Source organism: Peromyscus eremicus, chromosome 6, assembly GCF_949786415.1.
Source record: "Peromyscus eremicus chromosome 6, PerEre_H2_v1, whole genome shotgun sequence".
NCBI classification, from domain to species: Eukaryota; Metazoa; Chordata; class Mammalia; order Rodentia; family Cricetidae; genus Peromyscus; species Peromyscus eremicus.
The window spans coordinates 14,185,527-14,207,303 of record NC_081421.1 but is presented as its reverse complement, the minus strand read 5'-3'; the positions used below and the strand labels follow the sequence as shown (position 1 = coordinate 14,207,303).

General features: G+C 42.8%; 1 long non-coding RNA gene across 2 annotated transcripts; it reads left to right on the top strand.

Annotated features, from left to right (window-relative positions):
* The first annotated feature begins 857 nt into the window (after positions 1 to 857).
* Positions 858 to 20,024, top strand: LOC131912362 (uncharacterized). 2 transcript variants are annotated; one of them, XR_009379609.1, is made up of 4 exons: positions 858 to 1,003; positions 2,895 to 3,131; positions 11,730 to 11,883; positions 19,251 to 20,024. It is a non-coding gene; the product is annotated as an uncharacterized LOC131912362 (long non-coding RNA). The 2 variants fall into 2 exon arrangements; XR_009379608.1 differs by lacking the exon at positions 19,251 to 20,024 and adding an exon at positions 15,177 to 15,597.
* The last annotated feature ends 1,753 nt before the right edge of the window (positions 20,025 to 21,777 follow it).

The following is a 21,777-nucleotide window of genomic DNA, read 5'->3' as shown; positions in this document are numbered from 1 at the left end:
GAGCGGCTCTGCTAGTGGTGGTACTTCATCTCCACCCTTCCCCTTTCATCCGTGGATTTTATATGGCTCTAGCTTGTGTAAGTCTTACGCATGCTGTTGCAACCCCTATGAGTTCATGTGTGCAGCTTCCCTGCTGTGCCCGAGAAACAGTCTTTCCTTACAGCATCCACCAGCTCTGGCTCTTAGTGTCTTTTCAACCCCTCTTCTGCAATGATCCCTGAGCCTTGGGAGGAGGGCTGTGATATTAATGTCCCATTTAGCGCTGGGCATTCTACAGTCTTTTATTTTCTGTACCTTAAGCAGTTCTAGGTCTTTTTATGGTCATCTGCTACCAAGAAGCTTTTCTGATGAGGGTTGACAGATGCACTAATTTATGTGTATAATGATAAGTCATTAGGGGTCAGCTTTATACTATGTCAAGAGTAATAGTAGTTTGCCCCCAAGGCCTATAAAATGTTTGACCACAGGTTCTTGGCTCTGAGAACAGTGACAGGTATGGGTTTCATCTAATGGGGTGAATATTTTTGTTTACTTTTTTGTAATTTTTGAAGTCATAATAACATTTTCTCTTCCCTTTCCTCCTTTGAAACCCTCCCATATAGACTTCTCTGTTCTCTTTCAACCTCCTGAAAAAAAAAGTCAAACTTAGTCTCTTTTTAAATTAATTATTGTTACAAGTATATATGTTATTACATGCATATATTGTATATACACACACACACATATATATATATATATATACATATGTAAACTATATATTTGTGAGTGTGCTCTCAGTGTTCCCACCAATATGACATCATTTGTTATCATCTACTTGTCTTAGCCTCATGACTAGGTCGAGATGGATTGTATTTTTGTTGCAGTTTTCTGAACAGAAGAGTGCATGCTTCTGGCTTCTGAATCATGTGATGAACCCATCCTAGGCTCTGCTGGACATTAAGGCTCCTCCATTCCTCTTCAGATATCAAGTGACTTTTGGGTGCTTGTCTGGGAAGATCTCCAGGTAATCTGGCCTGCCAGTGTTTGTCTAAGTTTTTGTCTAAGAACTAGATCTGCCCCTGGGTCATGCTGTAGGTAAAGAAGAAAATGAGTAGGAAAGCTTGCATAAGATTATTTGCACCTCAGGCCAGCGCAACAAACAGACTGAGAGCAACTGGTGTGGTTTCTTTTTTATCTGCTTCTTAATATCTTACTTATTTAGACAAGATATTAAAATATTAAATGTTCCCTCCCCAAATGATAAAGATTTTGAGTTGATGAGATTGCCACTTTCCCCAAGCCCAATAGCTTGAATTTCCTTCCCAGGACTCACATGGAAGAAGATAACTGATTGTACAAAGTTGTTCTCTGGCCTCTACCTGTACACCAAGGCACATTTATACACACCACACATATGCACACACACACACACACACACACACACACACACACACACACAAAGAAGACCAAAGAAATAAAAATGAGGTTTAGAGGATTTTAACTATTTCCAGGCTAAAATTATACAGTAACACCGATCTTTTGTTAGGAATATCTTCCTGTCATGTTGTACCTCTTTCTGTGTAAGCATGCTTGTGTGCAATACATGTGTTCATCTGCATTTGTATACAGGTGTGTGTGGGTGTGATATGTGTTCAAGTTCATGATGGGGCCAGAGAACATCTTCAGGTGTGGTTCCTCAGGAGCCCTCTGCCTTGTTTTTTGGGATAGAGTCTCTCACTGGCCTGGAGCCCACCAAGTAAGCAAATTTGGACGGCCAGTGAGCTCCTGTATTTACCTGTCCAATGACATAGTTACAAACATGGACCACTGCTTTTTTGTTTGGGTTCCAGTGCGTCTGACCGTGGTCTTCAGCAACTACTTCACCCACTTAGAATCTGCTCAGTCTCTCATGCTCCTTTTATTCACAGAACCATTTCTCCTCTGCTGTCCATATTTCAGGTTACTGATGATAACCACGATGCCTCTCCTGTAACCCAACTGGGAAATCATTTGGTAGCTAAGCACTCTTCCTCCTTCTGCCAAATTTGGAGAACTATCCTTGGCATACACAAGCGGGAAACTCAAAGCATTCTAGCTTCAACCTCTAGGAGGATTTTCACTTAGAGCAGAGTCAAATTTATTTTTCATAAGTACTACCTGGGGAAGAAAGAGGAAGAGAAGGAGGAGGGATGAAATAATAGAAGGAAGATGCCACAGTGCGCAAAGCAGAGTTTATGAAGTGTTTCTCTGCATGGCCATATTAGACACCAAAGGGAGAGAACACGAGTGTAAAATTACTTCCTCTAAGTACAGAACCTCGGAGAGCACAATTAAGTTTCTTTGGACATGTCTGCAAAACAATCCCTTTGGAAAAAAAAAAACAAAAAAAACAAAAAAAAAAAACAAAAAAAAACCTTACAAAACCACTTTAGAGAGACTCCAACTCTATCATTCAGTCTACAATCAGGAAAATCAATCACTTAGATGTCAAATACATACTAATTCTCATCTGACTTTTGATGAAACATACTTTACACAAATTGGGGATGCATGTGAAATTTCACATACAATATTACAAAGGTTCCAAGTGGCCTGACAGTGAAAGCTAACACTTACCATGACTGAAATTCTACATCCTCCTTGCCTTCTTGTAAGTTCTGTGTCTTAGATGTTGAACTAGACTTACATTCTCTGCAATTTTACTCTATAAATATATTTCCTTGAAAATCTAATGGTTTACTTTGATCAATTTTGAATTATACATGAAAGAAATATTTGGTCTACGTTTGGTGATTATGTTGCTTCAAGTAGTTTTGGTTTTCAGAAATAATTATTTTCAGTGCATGAATGTGAATCATTTGGGATTTGGTTGGAAGGCTTCAGAATCACTTACTTACCCATTGTCTTCTTGACAGATGTCTGGACAGTCACCTTTCTAATAAAATGGAATTTATATATATTATTATGAATTCTTCTAAACATGGATACTTGTCAGACACAGACCAAAAATGGAGCCTTGTGAGGGGAATTCTGAGTGCTTGTGAGAAAACTCCAAAAAAACAAGACAAGAGTCTTTTATCTCAGTTTCTTCAAAAACATGGAATTGTTCTTGGAATGTGCTTTTGTGCCCTTCCCAGGTGTAGTAGATAGAGGTGAGTTCACTGTAAGTTATCATTACAACTGGCTATTGTTATTTATTTGTTTGTCTCTATGGAAAGACATGTTTTTTGCCACCTGTGGCTTTCCCTTGAGATTGTACGTCTTACTCACTTGACTCCTCTTTACCCTTAGAGTATAAATTGTCTGATGCTCTGAATAAAGTTGTCTATTATAGTTGGAAGTTTTGCTGTGTCCTGCCCGGTCTGCAGCCACTCAGACCCAAATAAACACACAGAGGCTTATATTAATTAGGAAATGTATGGCCATTAGCTCAGGCTTATTACTGACTAGCTCTTACACTTAAATTAACCCATAATTCTTATCTAAGTTTAGCCACATGGCTTGTTACCTTTTCTCAGTTCTGCCTTGTCATCTTGCTTCCTCTGTGTCTGGCTGGTGACTCCTGACTTAGCCTTCCAGAATTCTCCTTATCTGCTTATCCCTCCTATACTTCCTGCCCGGCTACTGTCTAATCAGCATTTTATTTATCAACCAGTCAGAGCAACACATATTCACAGCATACAGAATGACATTCCACAGCAGTTTATTGTATGAGACTTTAGTCTGCCTCATTTTTAGGCCCCACTCTCCCAAGTTCACACCACCAATTAGAGGGGTAAACAGATGCATAATAATTTTCTGCATATATCTCTAGAAATGTAAATGAGGAACATACTATAAACTTATGATGTACCTTATGAGTGTATGCCAAACTCTTTAGTGACATAACTGTAGCAGATTATACATACTCCTACCAATAACTCAGAGACACTTGTCTTCTCTTTTGGAAGATGTTTGGTTAATTCATTTGCCCAATTACTTACATTCCATATGCAGGATGGATAATAATTCTGAATATTAATTCTTGGTTCCTCATAGTACAAGGGCTCATCTTTACACTCTCACTCTTACGTTATACAGACACAATTGATTTTTTTAAGATTTATTTATTTATTATGTATACAGTATTCTGCCAGCATGTATGTCTGCAGGCCAGACAAAGGCACCAGATCTCATTACGAATGGTTGTGAGCCACCATGTGGTTGCTGGGAGTTGAACTCAGGACCTCTGGAAGAGCAGTCAGTGCTCTCAACCTCTGAGCCATCTCTCCAGGCCCGACACAATTCATTTTAATGCAGTCAAATTAATTACTCTTAAGGATATATATTGTGGGTTCTATGTAAGAAACCTTTTCCCATTAAAGCTGATCTCCTGCATTGCCAGGTGATGTCTGAGGTGTTTGCCTTTGCTGTGCAAGTCCTTAATGGATCTAATTGTTATTTGTTGGTAGTTGGTGATAGGAATTCCAACCACGCCCCATGGTTGTACGTGCCCAGTGGGACACTTAATCATGTCTGCCTAGTCATTTCTGGGTCATACATCCTGTGTGACCCATGCCCCATGGTTATGTGGTCACATAGTCGTGATCTTGTGATCTCTGCATGTGGGCCTGTGTGCACAGGTCTGCACCTCTCTATCTGTGTTTCCTCTCCGCCAGGCCTGGCTCTCTCTATCTCTCCCCTTTTCCTAATAAAGCTCTAAAAGGTACCACTAGGTTCTGTTGTGATCGTGACCTTTCTATGCGGTAACCAGTGCCAGCCACCAGTGCTGTTATCCTTTCAGTTGGTAGTGATGAGCAGAAAGCACCTTCCCCTTACATGTAAAATTGGAACACAGTGCTTACTATGCAATCCATCCTTTAGCCTCTATTTCATGATGTACTTTCTATGGTTAACTGATCATTCCCATGCTGTCATATGTATGTGTTGATGTCACATTGTCCTGCTTACTGTGACTATCATGTAATATCTTAGTATTGAGCAAGGCATATGTCTGAACTATATTTGGGACTTTTCCTCCTTTTTTCCTTTGTACAAAATCTATATTAACATGTTAAATGCTGTCCTGAAAATCATGATAACTGGGCATAGCTGATTGTTTTAGATCAGCTTGCCATAGGTTCTCTTTCTCCCTCCACTATTTCCTCCGTCTCTGTCCCTCTGTGTGTGTGTGTACGTGTGTGTGTGTGTGTGTGTGTGTGTGTGTTAGAGAGAGAGAGAGAGAGAGAGAGAGAGAGAGAAAGAGAGAGAGCTCCATCCATGGAGTTGAAGCTCACAGTCCCTTGAGGCCTTCACTCCCCTCTGGGAGTAGCTGACTTAATGGCTGCTGTATGGAACTACCTTGCCTACTTGCTATACAAAACATTTTTAAAGATTCTTTTAAGTGCCAGGATTTATTTCTAGTAAAAATACCCAAGCTTTAAGTGATTCACGTTATATTAATTGAGGTTTCAGAGATATTTGTTTCCATTTCCTCATTAAACAATAGCAAATAGCTATGGATACAGAGCAATAGATTTCTCTAATTACCCACTTCAGTGAACTTGCAATCATTCACATGAGAGGAGCTGGGATGACCTCTAAGTATCAGTGGAAGATCTGCACCATGTATTTTTAAAGTTGCATGTCTTTAGGCAGGAGAACACACAAGAAAAAGAATGCATTCAGTTATGTGTCCTCCAGAGGCCAGCGGGCATCAGGAAGAGCAGGCAGGAACATTGCTGAAAGACTGACCTGGCCTCAGGGCAGACAACCACATCTAGCAAAGGACACTGGGGCTGTATTTCAGACAGCTTATTTAAAAAGCAGAGGGTAACAGCCTTTCCCAGACCACACGCTGCAGGGCCTTACCGCTGAGTTCGAACTCCACAGTACTGAAACTCTGTTAAACAGCCCGCGGCAAGAGCTGTGCTCTGCACGTCAACTGATACAAAACAAACACTCCTGTGTTTGGAGAACAAACTCATTAGCAGGAGAAACACTGGACCATACACACCCAGAGGACATGAGAGCTTCAGTCCGGCCAGAGAAGTGTCTTTCCCAGAGAAGGGAGGAAAGCAGCTTTGTGTGTTCTCATTAGCATAACTATTGGAATTCTATTAAGTGAGTTGGGGCTGATGAGACCTCTCGGTTTAGGGAAATACCTGAGTAAAATGAGTAATAAAACTGACCACAATTTAAACTTTGAAGGGCATTTTCTTCTTCATAAATGTTTTCAGTTTTCCACTTTTAGTTCCAGAATCTTACCCTTGTTTCACACAGAGGAAATACACACTATCATAGATTGGACTTCCCAGAATTTTGTCATGGAAATCTGTGAGTCTGGAATTGATTAAGAAGTCCATTTAGATCGATACCTGTGGGAGGGTAGGGAAGGACGCAGGCTCTGTGGAAGATTCTGGGAGCTATGGGGCACCCCATCAAAGAAGCCTAGAGGACATAGATAGGATCCTGGGTCTCGCAGAGTGCTCCCAGGAGGAGCTGAATGGTGTGGTGCCCATATCTCCCTACCATGGCCTGGCATTCAATACAGTCTGCCCCTATAAGGAGGCACGAACACCTAGAGGGGCAATTTCTACAGTTTCAGTAGTCTCTGAGAGGATATCTGTGCTGAGGGCATTTGTGTAGTATCATAATTCATGGCCTCAGGAAGTGAATCCTTGACTCCAATGGGGTTAGGTGGATGATACAAGCTAGCATCTACCTCAGAGAGTGTGAACTCTTGGAGGTAACACCTGCTGGTACCAAGACCAACCAGACTGGCATCTGTAAAGTCTATCTGTGAATTCCTATGCCTTCTTTGTAACTCCATAGGAGCCATCTGTAAAGTTATTACTACTTCACTAAGTTTTTGAAAAATTCTCTCTTTCTCTTTGTCTGTCCATCTCTGTCTCTGTCTCTTTCTGTGTGTGTGTGTGTGTGTGTGTGTGTGTGTGTGTGTGTGTGTGTGTGTGTTTCTCATGTACAGGTACCCTAGGAAGCCACTGGAGGACATCAAATCCTCTGGAGCTAGAGTTACAGGCAGTTGTGACGGGCTGCATATTGGCCCTAAGAACTGAACTGGGATTCTGTAGAAGAGGAGCGTGGGCGAATTAACTCCTGAGCCATCTCTCCAACCCCAATTGTTCTGTCATTTTCTGCCGATTTACGTGAGTCCAGTAGCTGCTCATAAATTCACCTAGAATTAGGTTTTTTTTTTTTTTTTTTTTTTTTTTTTTTTTTTTTGAATAGGGGTTGCTGGGAATGGACTGCAGGGCTTTCTGTGTCTTGGTCAAGTGATCTTTAGCAGAGCTACACTCCAGATCCAGAATGGATCTTTCCAAGACCATCCAAGTATAAGTGAAGGCTTTTGTTTGCATTATTAAAATGCAGTAATACTATAATAGCAATAATTATTTTTTCAGAATTTTCATTTCCTAAGCTGATGATTGTGCTTAAATGTAATTTAAACCGTCCTGTGTATCTTCCTGTTAGCAGCATATGGAAATTTAAATGATGGTAATTTTTGTTTGAAGCATCCACAGGAGGTCAGAGATTTATAGGAAAGAGAATGCCACCTTACAAAGAACAAACCTATTATGTACGCCCAACCTTCTTCCCCTCTGATGACTAATGTAGCAATTAAGCTGTGAACCATGCACTTACTCTTCAGCTAGAATACCAGGACATCTCACGCAGCATGCTGGAGTAACAGCAGCTCATTCTTGGGGTGCACATCCAGCTTTATAATCCTTGCTGCAAGTTAGACATGTGTACAGGAAGATAAAATTGCTAAGATTGCTTATAGCTTGTTCACTCCTCATAATCATTCCATATTTAAGTGCAACCATCAGAATAAAACAAAGTATTAGAGATATAAATTTGTGAATTCAGAACGCATACACAAAAATGTCTAGGAAATTCATTTACCAAAGAAAAGAAGTATTCAGTCAGCCAATCTACATAGTTCAGTGATTCATTAAAGAAGTCCAGGCAGTTCTCAGAGCCACTGTAGCATGAGAAGTTCACCTGTAGATTAGACAGAAATGGGTGCACTGCCTACCTTGATCATGGGAAGCATGACTTCATAAAAAGCTGGGAGTTTCTTGTGGGGAGTATGAAAATTCAGTGTGTGTGTGTGTGTGTGTGTGTGTGTGTGTGTGTGTGTAAACTGAAAGTTTGATTTGGTTTCAGGCACACTGCTCAAGGCAGAGGCTTGAGTAAGCATGAGTAGACACAGCAGTGGACCAATACTCTAGGTATATATGCGTTTTGCCAGATTGCTTTACTAGCATGTGCAGAGGCTCTGAGTTTTATTTCCAGCATGACAACAAGGTAAATGAAATGAAAAACAAAAATAATAAAGTAAATAATAAGGCACATTATTTCATTACTAATGAAAAGGCCAAGTAAGGACTTTGAAGGAAGTGGCTCAGATGGTCTTCAGGCACAAGCAGTTTGGGTTGTCCGTAGTGTTAGCGTAGTTCTGGGTAGTTTCTAGAATGAGCATTAAAGTCCTCTGTTCCACATGAAGGGAAGCTATTGGTAGTCAAGCAAGATGTTTGGGGAAGGTCATTGTTCTCCACTGGAGAGAGCATGAGCTAGGCTTTCATCATCAGCTCTAGTTGGTTTCTCTACAACACTGGTGTGGTCCTTCTGCAGCATCACTGGTGTGGTCCTTCTGCATCATCACTGGTGTGGCCCTTCACCATCACTGGTGTGATCCTTCACCATCACTGGTGTGGACCTTCTCTATCACTGGTGTGGCCCTTCTGCATCCTCACTGGTGTGGTCCTTCTGCATCCTCACTGGTGTGGTCCTTCTGCATCATCACTGGTGTGGTCCTTCTGCATCATCACTGGTGTGGCCCTTCACCATCACTGGTGTGATCCTTCACCATCACTGGTGTGGACCTTCTCTACCACTGGTGTGGTTCTTCTGCATCATCACTGGTGTGGTCCTTCTGCATCATCACTGGTGTGGCCCTTCATCATCACTGGTGTGGCCCTTCACCATCACTGGTGTGGCCCTTCACCATCACTGGTGTGGCCCTTCACCATCACTGGTGTGATCCTTCACCATCACTGGTGTGGACCTTCTCTACCACTGGTGTGGTTCTTCTGCATCATCACTGGTGTGGTCCTTCTGCATCATCACTGGTATGGCCCTTCATCATCACTGGTGTGGCCCTTCACCATCACTGGTGTGGCCCTTCACCATCACTGGTGTGATCCTTCACCATCACTGGTGTGGTTCTTCACCATCACTGGTGTGGACCTTCTCCATCACTGGTGTGGTCCTTCACCATCACTGGTGTGGACCTTCACCATCATTGGTGTGGACCTTCTCTATCACTGGTGTGGCCCTTCACCATCACTGGTGTGGTCCTTCTCTATCACTGGTGTGGCCCTTCACCATCACTGGTGTGGCCCTTCACCATCACTGGTGTGGTCCTTCACCATCACTGGTGTGGCCCTTCTCTAACACTGGTGTGGTCCTTCACCGTCACTGGTGTGGAAGTTTGGACCTATCCTTTAATTTTCCCATCACTTTTTTTTCCTCTATGATTGTCACATATCAAGGTATAAGAAGATGAAAGAGCCAATCATACAGATCTAATCTGAATTGTGGGATATTATTTCTCTCATGTCCTTTACCAGCCACTGCACAGACTTCCCAGATCCACCCATATTAACCTGTTTAAGGTAAATATGAGAGGATAAGGAGGAACAGAGGATGTACTTGATTATAAGGTGTATTATTTTCAAGTGGCCATGCTATCAATAATTTGTGGTATGCATGTATGTGCATGCATGAATATCTAGACGTTTTTTAAGTTCATGTCTCAGTTAATTACTTAAAAGTAAAATGAGACATAGATTGCCAGAAAGTAGAACACATGAAAAATGCTGTTTCTGCTTGGCCCACTGCCAGACACTGTCCTAGTTACTCGATATTCTCATGGAGCACCAACTCAGGATTGTTGACAGTCTTCAAAACCCATTTGAAAAACATGGCCATGAAATGTCACCAATTAGCAATGTAAAACGGGGTCAAGTTGCTGTGGAAACAGAGTAGGGCCCACCACTCCCAGCTGGGGTATTCCTTTGTGCTTACAACACATCTCCATGAGAACCTGCTGTGAGACAGACTGTTTAAATGATAGGGGTGAAATAATGAAGAACCCCAATCTTCCATGCTTGATCTAGCTCTGCTGGGTAGGGGAAATTTGTGCTGTGGAGGGAAGGGTGCCTTGAAGGGCCTCCTGGAGGAAGCATCAGTTAGTATGGTCCAAAAGAGAAGTCTACCAGGCTGAACCCTGGGAGTCCTGGATGTCTTACAGTTTGGCATGGCTGGATGAGGAACAGTGGAGGGTGAGAAAAGGCTGGTGTGGTATATAGCTGCAAGGTCCCATGGCTGCCAGTCCAGTGTTTTCTGGGGTTTTATGTTTCATTTGTAAGATTGTAACCTTATTTAAAAATCTCTTTCCAAATCCAGCCATTTTCAAGCAAATCCTGTGATTTCATTTTCTTTATAGATGTATAATATTCCATTCTATATATGTATAACATTTTAAATATCCATTCTTTTGTTTCAAGAACCTACATGGTTACAACTACTGGTAACTCCAGTTCCAAGGGATCTTGTGCCTTCTTCTGGCCTCTGTAAGCACATGCACTCACATTCACCTACACAGACACGCATACACATAATTAAAAATAAATATTTAAACAACAACAACAACAAAAACACAAAATCCTTAGTGAACTTGACAGTAAGTAAATTCAAGGTAAAATTAATAAAATCAGGATGTAAAACTGGTAAGAAAAGAAAAAAAACAAAAAAAACCCCTCAGTTTAAACCCAGGTCATCTGTTTCTGGCTTTTTTGTTTGTTTGTGTGAGACAAAGTCTCTCTGTGTAGACCACCCTGTCCCTGAACTTGTTTCCATTCTTCTCTTTTGCATTTCTAGCACTGTGGCTATAGGTGGGTGTAAGGATTCCATCCTTAATTACGTCATCAGCCTTTGATGGCGTCCCAGCCTAAAAAGCGGGTGGGCCCTCTGTGCATTCCTCTCTTTCCTTTCCGCTCCTGACTGTCCTCTCTCCCCCTCTTCTTCTCTTTCCGCTCTTTCTCTCCCCCCACAAATAAAGCTCTAAAAAGGTAACCATGGCTGTGATTCTTCAATCAGCACTCTCCTCCCCAGGCATGGCTGCTGTGGGCGGCGCCACAGCATAACCAACAGTGGGCACATCAGACCTGCCTCAAATCCAGATATTGACACTGGCTAGAGTCAGCAAGAGTAACTTACATAAACTTTCTAAGTCATTGCTTTTGAGTCACTTAAAGAGAACATTGTAATACTACTCAACACATGAGGATTGGGTGAGGATTAAGTCAGGTGCTTCTTGTATGAACATAGCATGTAGTAAATGGGAACATTAGCATTTCCATGTTAGTATTTCTAAAGTTGAATATTCTATTACCTCACTTTCACTGCATCTGAGATTTTTAGCACAGTTTACAAGGGAAAAGCTATTGGCTGAAATTCAGCACTTTCCTGGCATCTCAAGCTTGGAAGGTGAGAGAGATTGTCACAGGAAGGTCACACGCCTAACCAAGGTCAGCAGCTTGTGCCAAGGGCAACTTGGTCCTAGGGATTGAGGCAGGAGTCTGTGAGAGTGTGCTATGGACTCGTCGATTCCAATAGTCCTTTGTGTCTGTGAGCTTAAGGAGTTTTCCTTAGTTAAAGCTATTTGTTCTTTTTTCCAGAAGAATTACCCTGCATGCACAGGAACAAACTGGCAGTTCCTGACCTGACAGTTTACTGAGTGGCACTTTGTACCAGCGCGCCATGGCTCTGTGAACTTTGCACCTGCGCACTGTGGCTCCGTGATAGAGCGGAAGCCCGACCTGTATTCATGAGGTAAGAGCTGGTCATTTTGTTCACAGCACCTGCTACATGTTAGAGAAGTCTGTGTATGAGGGTTCTACCCAGGAACTGCTCCCTTCAGTTCACACTGAGATGCCTCATTCTGCTGTCTCCTACTGGTGCCTCCTTGAATCCATTGCTCTATTTCATGCTAACACTATGGATTTTCATAGTAATGCCAATCAAATAATTAGTATTCCCAATGATTTTTCTCATAATCATCTACCACTCTCTGCAACATCGGCTTAGGATTTCTTTTCCATTGATGAAGTAACTGAAGTCTGGGTAGTTTATATTATTACCTCAGGTACCCAGACAGTTAATTTGCTTTCTGTTGCAGTAATAAAGCATAGACCATAACTAACTAGGGGAGGGAACAGTGTGTTTTGCTTACAGGTTACAGTCCATCCTTGAGAGAAGTAAGGTCAGGGACTCAGGCAGGAACTCAAAGGCAGGAACTGAAGCAGGGACCGTGGAGGAATGCTGCTTACAGGCTTGCTCAACGTGCCTTATTCGCCTTGCCTTCTTATATAGCCCAGGACCACCTACCCACAGGTGTAACCACCTACAGTGGGAGTGGCCTTCCTATATTAATCATGAAATGAAGAAAATGCCCCACTGACATGCCCACAGGCTAATCTGGTGGAGGGAACTCCTTTATTGGGGGTCCCTTTTTCTGGGTGTGACATCTAGAACTGACTGTAACATCATAATTAATGACAAAGTTTCTTTAAATGCAATTGCTGAGCCAATCTCCCCTCAATCAGAAATACTCAAATGTCACCTGTTTCCTCTCAGAAGGATCAAGACATATTACTCCACGATACATGTGATAGTTCATTCTTTATGCACATTTCTTAAATACCTGATATGCTGTAGGCAGGGCGGCAATATTAGGAGTTTGGTGGTAAGATACGTAAGTAGAGTCCATGATTAATGGCTTTTAAACTCGGAGGCAGAGAATAATATAGTAGACTCAAGAATCAATAGTGTAGTTCTGACATTTGCAAGTGCTTTGTCTGAAGAAAAGAGAAAAACTTGAAAAGTTACTAAGGTGGGCCAATCGTAGATAATATGTCAGTGTCCAGCTTACAACTGAATGTCTGTCTGATGAGAAACTATATTGATGGTTTCAGTGTTAAGAAGAAAGCAGATAAACAAAATTGAAAAAACAGTGAAAGAATTACAAGACGCAAGATAATGTCTAATATGGGGTACCGTTAATACTCTACTGAAGACAAGGACCAGCATACAAAGGAGAGGGCCAGAGAAGCAGGTCACTCACTGAGATGACAGACTCCTGCAGGGTTCTGACCACAGTGCAGAGAAGGGAATACGTACTAGAATGTTCTGAAAACCATTGCAACGTTTTAGACATCAAAAATCACACTGCTTTCCTGTTCTGTTTGAGCAACTTTGTAGCAACATAGAAAGCTCAGGAGTGGCACAACACCAGAGCCTCTTGCACAAGTCTAGGCAATGGTACACATCAAACATCTCACAGAACAGTTCACCCTGGAAAGCACCTCCTTCACAGACCCATCCACCTGATGTTCTTCCATGGTTTCCTACACACTGGTACACATGAGTCTTGAGTGGGGACCATGAATGTCCCTGGAAAAGAAGAAAGGGAAGAGACTGGCCAGGCTTCTTTCTGCCTTTGGCATACTCAGTCCTTCACTAGTTTGGAGGAAATTGCCTGATTTTCCCTAGCTCTTTGCCAATGCAACACAGCCTTGGTGTGTTAGCACTTTTTCCTTCTCTTTTTCATCTTTAAAACTCACAGATCTGTTCCAGATGTGGTGGATTCAGGGCTTGCAGAGGAGTGGCGAGTGAGCAGGATCTCCTGGAGCTCAGGCTGGCCTTGGCCTTCAGCCTCTGCTCCCATGGTGCTGTGTTGCGGTGTGCATCACCGCGTGTTCTCAGTGGGTGTCTGTGTAAGTTTTGGAATAAGCCTGACTTCTTCACTACTTTCTGGTAAAGAGCTTTTCAAAATTTTTGTCAAAAACGTAATCTGGAAGGTTATGTATAAGACGACTTCATTTATCTCATCCAGTGATTTCTAAAACCCTTTTTGGCAGTTTGCTTTTGGTGGAACTCAGAACTGTCCTGTGTAAGAGTCTATTTTTGTTCCCCTTTCATGTCGTTTCTTTCTTCTTTCTTTGTTTTTGTTTTCTCTTCTTTACTTTCTTTCTTTCCTGGCTTCCTTTAGGCTCCCCTTAAACACCTGCTCCTCTAAGCAGACAGGTGTGACCATGCCCACAATTCCTGGCTGTGTCTTAACTAAGCCATTAAATTTTGCTAACACACTCTCCCAGTGAACGATGGCCCTGTTTTGCCTTCATAATCAGGGTCCTAAGGGTCTAATACGTTCTCGGTGTCGATGTTCTTAGGTCTTGTAGCTCTAATATGTTGTGGTCCTAAAATAAGAGTCGACCTAACTTAAGATTTTTAAATTTATTAAATTGGCAGAGATAGAACAAATAGCTTCACCCTTAACCATATCAATCACCAGCCAAAATACATTCTTAATTATGAAAAGTAGCTTTGTTAGTCATTTTTCCATGACTATAACAAATTCCTGATATAATTAACTTACAAAGAGCAAAGGTTTATTTGGCTCGTAGTTTTGGAGATTTATTTAGCCGTGGTTCTTTGGCTGGAGTTGGTAAGCCCGTGCCAAGGTGGGGGGGATACACACTGGAGAAAAAATCACACTGCTTTCCTGTTCTGCAACCCCCTTACCACCTGGCCAACGTGTAGAACAGAGAGTCAGGGGAAAGACTTGGTCCTGCTGTCCCCTCTACAGGTATGTACCTGATGACTAGACAACCTCCTCCACCAGCCCCCTCCTCTCTATGTCCCCCACACCTCCCAACAGCACCTGGATTTGGGAATAAAAGCTTTTACCACACGGTTCTGGGAGAAGCACGTAAGATCCACCCAAAATGAGCAGTCTTCATCTCGGGTGATGGCATTTCTGGGCTTGTCATGTAGTTAAGGGGTCCTATGAATGGAGGAGGGTTGAGAAGCTATTTGGAGAAGGCCATGGAAAATGATAAGCCTAAAAGAAAAGAAACCAAAGAAAGAAATTGAAAAGTGTAGTATTAAGGGGAGGACAGCATAAGAGGCCTTGAGAAATTGGGATAGCAATTTGGGGACTTAAGGGATAGGGCAAGTCAGAAACACCTTGAAGATCCCTTGTGGTGTGGATTGTAGTGACAGTGTCCTCAGAAGCTACAGAACGAACTGGAAAGTTGATTTAGCTGCTTGCTCTTTAACTTGAGGTTGGCTGACATTGGCAACAGCACACTTGTGAACTTGTTGGGAACAGGAAGTTTGCTTCCATCACAGCCCTGAGGCCTCCCAAGAGAGATCTGCATCTCAGTGAAGTTTCAGGTGATTTGTACATTCATTGAAGGTGGAGAAATGCTGAGTGATGATTAAATGTGGTGGCCACCTTCAAAGTCGGAAAGAAAACAACAACAACAACAAAACCATTTGGAAGGGACAAAGCATTTACTATAAACAAAACAACAGATACACATTTCATAGCTCTGATTCCACAAGTGAATATACACTGTCAACAGTCATGGAAGGGGGAGGGGCTCACGGAGTCCAGTCTTCACTGACCAACTGTTGGCTGTCGGTAGACTCTGGGAAGGGTTACTGACTGCCATTCATTGTAAACCCACTCTTGAGCCCACCAGGCTCCAATGGATAGTTCCAATAAACTCAGTGGGTGAGAAGCAATAGCTGTGGCCATGAGAGATATTTGTGTATGGTGGGAGGTCACACAGAGTTTGGGGACGTGGGGCAAGAGTCTATTCTATGTACATATAACTAAAAGCTCAATGAAAAGAAGTACCTGTGCATGAACAAAGGAACAAACCATAAAGAAGCTGACTGTGTGCAGAGAAAATGAAGGAGAAACTTGAGCAAGGATGTGATCCGAATCTCTGTGTCCTCCTCCTTTGTGCCTGTTTCTCATCTGGATCTCTGCAGCTACGCTCAGACAGGCTCTGCTCCACAGGGCTCCACATGGTTTGCAGGATCTCCTCCCCTGACCACCCTGCCTGTGCACCTGAGGCCTGATGGAAACACGATCTGAGCTCTCCATGCCAGGCTTCTGCAGAGGAGTGAGGGCTAGGTACCGCCTTGCTGCCAGCCCTTGGATCAGTCCTAATCAGAAGTGAAACTCTGTATCTGTGGAGAGTGACTGCAGATGGAAATGTGAGGGCTCTTCTGGAAAGAGGGACCTGGAGGTGAGGCACTCCAGGCAGCTTCTCCCTGGATTAATAGCGCTGGTCCTGTAACGAGCCACATTCACATTCTCACAGCTTTTAGAATAGTTGAGCTCAAATGCAGAAGTGATATGGCTTTTGACACAAGGGAGAATGGCGCTAACACTCTAGGAGCGGATGTCATAGTTAACACCACTGAATACCAAAAGGCCCTGAGGGCTGCAGGATTTGCAATGGAAAGAGGGCTTCTCTGTTAGATAATATGCCAGCTCTTCAGTCCGTGGGGTTTTATGAGCTATGGCCATGTGACTTTTCATGGTATCCATCTGTTTTGAATACACCAACTTCATTTTCATACATGTGTGTGAGTTCATGCATGAGATGGTACATTCATATGTGTATGTGTGCAGGCTAGAGGGCAACCTCACATCCTTAAGAAGACCCTTCACTTCCTTTGAAATGGGGTTTCCCATTGGCCTAAAGCTTTCTAGGCAGGCCAGCCCCTGAGTCCCAGGGGTCCTCCTGTCTCCACCTCATCATCACTAGAATTATGAGTGTGCCACCATATCTGGCATTTTTTGCTTATGTTCTGGGGATTAAATGCAGGTCACCCTGCTTGCAAAGCAAATTCTTCACTGACCTAGCCATGCCTCTAGGCCCCATTTTCATTTTTAAATTGCATTACATGGTGAATCTTATTGCACCCACAGTGATATGCTCTGGGCAAAAGTAAAATGTGGGGGACCGGGGAGGGTGAGAAGAGCCCAGCAAGCCTGCCTCACATTCATGTCACCAAATTTCTAGAGGTTTGACACATGAAATGCAAATTTTTCTTAGGCAAAAGAGAGTAAGAGACAATTCTGAATTTTTGCAGCCAAATGTTGTGCTCTTTCAAAAATGTTGGCACAATAATGTACTTAATTTTGACAGGAATTTTAAGTGAATCCCATTCTGAGTCCTGTTCTGCAATCATAATTTAAAGGCTATAGTAATAAAGAAGTATTTTAAAAGAAATGAATGTTCGGACATAAATACTATTATAGTTTGAATACGTGAAGTTCAAAACATTTCAATGAGAATAGGTAAGCATTGCTGTAAGTAGGCAACTGAAACCATTTTACAAAGTGTTTGTAACCCAAACCAGCTAACGTTTATTAAAAATGTGCAAGTAGGCAGGATATCAATTTCAGAAAAAAAATCACTACTGGATTGGTAAAAATCGTTCTAAAATTACTCTCTAGATATCAAATATATACCACACCTGCACAAAACTTGAGCTGTTTTCAGTAACCTTCAGTTAAATCCATCTAGCAACTGAACTCGAAGGTAACTATGGCAGCCTGGTTGCTGTGCCTTGCAGTCAGGGGTGATGTGGTGGCCTTGCCCCTCTCAGTTCCTCTCCACACTTTCAGGAGCACATCACACAGGTACAGCTTGGCAGGCTGGCATGGTGATGCTGATAAAAGTTTCTAGAAAGCACAGAGGATGTATTTTAATTGTATGTATGGATTCCATATTCTGTATTAGATTCTTAAGAGAGGACAATCTTCCTTTCACATCTTGATCAATAAACACATAAGAAGTCGGATGGAAGCGGGGACTAAAGAGAGAGTTCATTGGATAAAGTGCTTGCTGTACAAGCATGCAGATCTGAGTTCAGATCCCCAGAACTCCCACAACAAAGGCGGGAGTCAGGTGTGTGCATGTAATCCATGAGCTGGGAAGTCAAAGACACAAGGGCAGCTAGTCTGAGTCAGTGAGCTCAGGGCAGTGAGCGGCAAGGTCAGTGAGGGACCTTGTCTCAAGAATCAAGGAGGAGAATGGTAGAGGAAGACACCAAGTATCAATCTCTGGCCTCATGGGCATGTACACACACACACACACACACACACACACACACACACACCCACACACACACACAGAGAGAGAGAGAGAGAGAGAGAGAGAGAGCGAGAGAGAGAGAGAGAGAGAGAGAGAGAGAGAGAGAGAGAGAGAGAGAGAACAGAAAACTTTACTTAATCAGTATAGCCTTATTCAGGCTTCACCTATGTAGAATAAACTTGACTGAAGTACCAATATGTTCCTAAGGGTTTTTTAAATGTTACAAAGAAAGAAAACCATCAACAAAAGCTTTGTAAAAATGTCCTAAACGTGATCTATACAGTATAGTAAAAATTTGTTTGACAAGACTCAGCCCTTGTCTTTCAGAAGGGCTGCCAAGAGCTGAAGTAAAAACACTGATGGAAAAGACCAGGGGCAACAGGGCAGAGTCGCCCAGTAACCCTTTCCACATGCTTTTGAGCAACCAGCTTCAAGACCTCCCATTTCTGGTGCAGCGTCATACCCTCACTGAAGGCCTGGAGTTCAAATCTGCACGGAAACATTTTTAAGTGCAGTAGGAACTGTAGAGATAGGTTGTCGATTAAGAGTGTATACTGCTCTTGCAAAGGGCCTGTGCACCATACCCAACACCATAGCTAACTGGAACTCCAGCTCCACAAGATCCATGCTCTCTTGTGGCATCTATGGGCACCTGCACTCACATGCACGTTCCCAAGCATAGACATACATGCATATACTTTCAATTAATTAATCAGTTAATCAAAAAAGTGAACCTGTTTGAGGTGAATGTCTTTCATACACAGTCATAAAAATTTATATTATTTTGTGTAAACTATGTACTTCAATGTTGTTTAAAAAGCCTTCATCAAAGAACAAACTGATTCTTTTAGAGACACTGGAGACTATCTCAGCTGTACAGGAAACAGTGTCAATCACCCACAAATACACTCTTATTGATACTAAGGACAGCATTTGCAGGTCAGAGATATAATTACAATGTCTTTCCCCAAGTAATGGAAAACACACAAATGAGATTTGTATCTACAAGGAAACTGTGAATATGATCCACAAGGAAATTGTGGATATGAATATTGCATGGAAAATACAAATAGAACTGACATGCCACAGCAAAGCAAAGCATGGGAACTTTGTTCACGCTCTGGGGGTGTGATGACTCTTCTGCATCAATTTCAGAAAACTAGACTCACAGAACCAGAGCAAGTTCTCCTAACGCATTGGCTTGTGTATTTACCATTTTTCCTGTTGTGTCTCTAGCTGGAGGCTGTTCCGAGGCCCTACAGAGAGAGGACTAGTCCATGGACCACCTATGGCTGCACTGCTGGAGGGAAGTGCCAAGTGGAGGGGAGGCGACAAAGCCTGATCCAAGACTCCCAAAGCTTTGTTTACTTTCCCCAGTGCAACCTTGGAGGTGCTGGTTTTGACAGGGGCGGCTTCCAAATCCTGCAGCTAGAAAATACCCAGCCCTTTGACTGCCCAGGGTAGAGGCCTGAGCTGACTATGCAAGCATCTAGCTGAGCTTTGGGAATTCCGATGCCTGTGAGCAGCCCCAGATGCCTAGTGCTAAAGCTGAGACAATAGACCTCTCATCTTCATAGCTACAAGCTGCTGAAGGAGTGCCTCTGTCTCTTTGCCTGACCTCTAACCCCTATTGACTTCTGACCAGACTGAGAGCAGGTCCCAAGCATTTTGCAACCACGTTTGCTAGCTTGACTGAATCCATTCCCAGAACCTTTACCTCAATGCTAACAGCTGAGGCTCTGTGAGCAAAACTGCAGACATTGATACATTGTTGTTGGAGGCCAGGAGTGGCTGTCTGTGAACTCTGCCTGGGGGTGAGATATTTTGTTTCCAGCTCTTCCAATTTCACAGAATTCTCTTCTTCCATGACAGGGTCTTATGTAATTTACATGTAATTTCATGTAGCCTAGGTTGGCCACAAAATCACTGTATATTCAGGGATAATGTTAAATTCCTAGTCCTCCTGCCTCTACCTCTGGAGTGCTGGGATCATAGCTGTGCACCATCACTCCTGTAATGAAAGACCCCCCGAAGGCAGTCTTCCCTCAGGAGCGACCCTTGCCCAAGGAACACACCGAAACCACGAATCAGATGCAAACAGCAAGAGGCTTTATTCCGGAACACGGGTACCCGGGGCGACACAGTCTCTCAAGAAGCTCAAGGGACTGGCGCGCCCACGGGCTGGAGCAGAGGGTTTTTATAGGGTTGGGCACGGGTACAGAAGCAAGAAGCCTGGTTACAGGGTTTTGATTGGATGATGCAAATGAGGCCAGTTCTGATTGGATGATTCGAATCAGGCCAGGTTCAAACCCAGGTCAGCTCGTGGTTTCTCCCCGAGCTCGCCCACGCCTAGCTTCTGTCTAGGGTACAGGGTGTTTTCCCGACCTTTTTCTGACCTTTTAGTTCCTCGCTCTGGGGCCAGGTGGCTAACTGAGCTCCTCAGTACCTCTCAGGCTTTATTCAAAAACAGCCGAGCTAAGCTATGTTAGGCGGGGAGGCTGGGTGTCTTTCAGTATATGTTATGTTGGGTTTAATTCAGGGATTCATGCACAACAAGCAAGCACTCTACCAACAAACAGGCATCCCTAGCAGTCTTACTGTGCTCTGGAAACTCTAAGTGACTGTGTGGCCTTGACAGTGAGCTAGTTTGCAGAAACTCAAAATTCACATTTTGAAGTACTGGTAGTAACTCTTGGGTTCTGAAAGTTATACCTGCTGTCTTGGTTAGGGTTTCTATTGCTATGAAGAGACACCATGACCACAGCAACTCTTTTTTTTTTTTTTTTTTTTTTTTTGATTTTTCGAGACAGGGTTTCTCTGTGTAGCTTTGCACCTTTCCTAGATCTCGCTCTACAGACAAGGCTGGCCTTGAACTCACAAAGATCTGCCTGCCTCTGCTTCCCAAGTGCTGGGATTAAAGGTGTGGGCCACCACTGCCCGGCCACAGCAACTCTTATAAAGTAATACATTTAATTCATGCTGGCTTACAGTTTCAGACATTTAGTCCATTATCATCATAGCAAGAAGTATAGTGGCATACAGGCAGATGTGCTGGAGAGGTAGCAGAGAGTTCTACATCTCGATCCACAGGCCACAGGAAGAGACAGTGAGCCACAATGGGCCTAGCTTGAGCATCTGAAACCTCAAAGCTCACCCCTAGGGACACACTTCCTCCAACAAGACCACACCTACTCCAATAAGGCCACATCTCCTAATAGTTCACTCCCTATAGGGGCCATTTTCTTTCAAACCCCTCACCTGCTTTGTTTAATTTCTGTCTCCAGGTCATTGACTTAAAGTACTTTTCTCTCTTCCACAGAAAAGAGTGACATGAAATGCTTTAAAGACTTGATATCTCCATACAATTAGAGGACATATTTCTTATGGGTATATGTTTACTTTATATTAAAGTTTTAATACCATCCTTTTATTTTAAAGACACTAACTTAAAGCACTTATTAATTACTTAGTATCTTCAAATTTTTATTTTGTCTTTTTTTTGAATTAGTTCTTTGAGAGTTTCAAGTTTCTTACAGTATGTTGTGATCATTTTCTCCCCCACAACACTTTCCACACCCATCTCCCACTTCCCTATCCACCCAATTTTGTGTTCTTTAAAAATGCCTTTCAAGACCAAGTTGTAGTACCCAAAATATTATTGGATGTGTGATCTTCCACTGGATAGTGATCAACATGTAGGAGGTCACTCTTTGAGAAAACTGACTTTTTCTATGGCCTCATATTTAGGGATGGAATTGTGTAC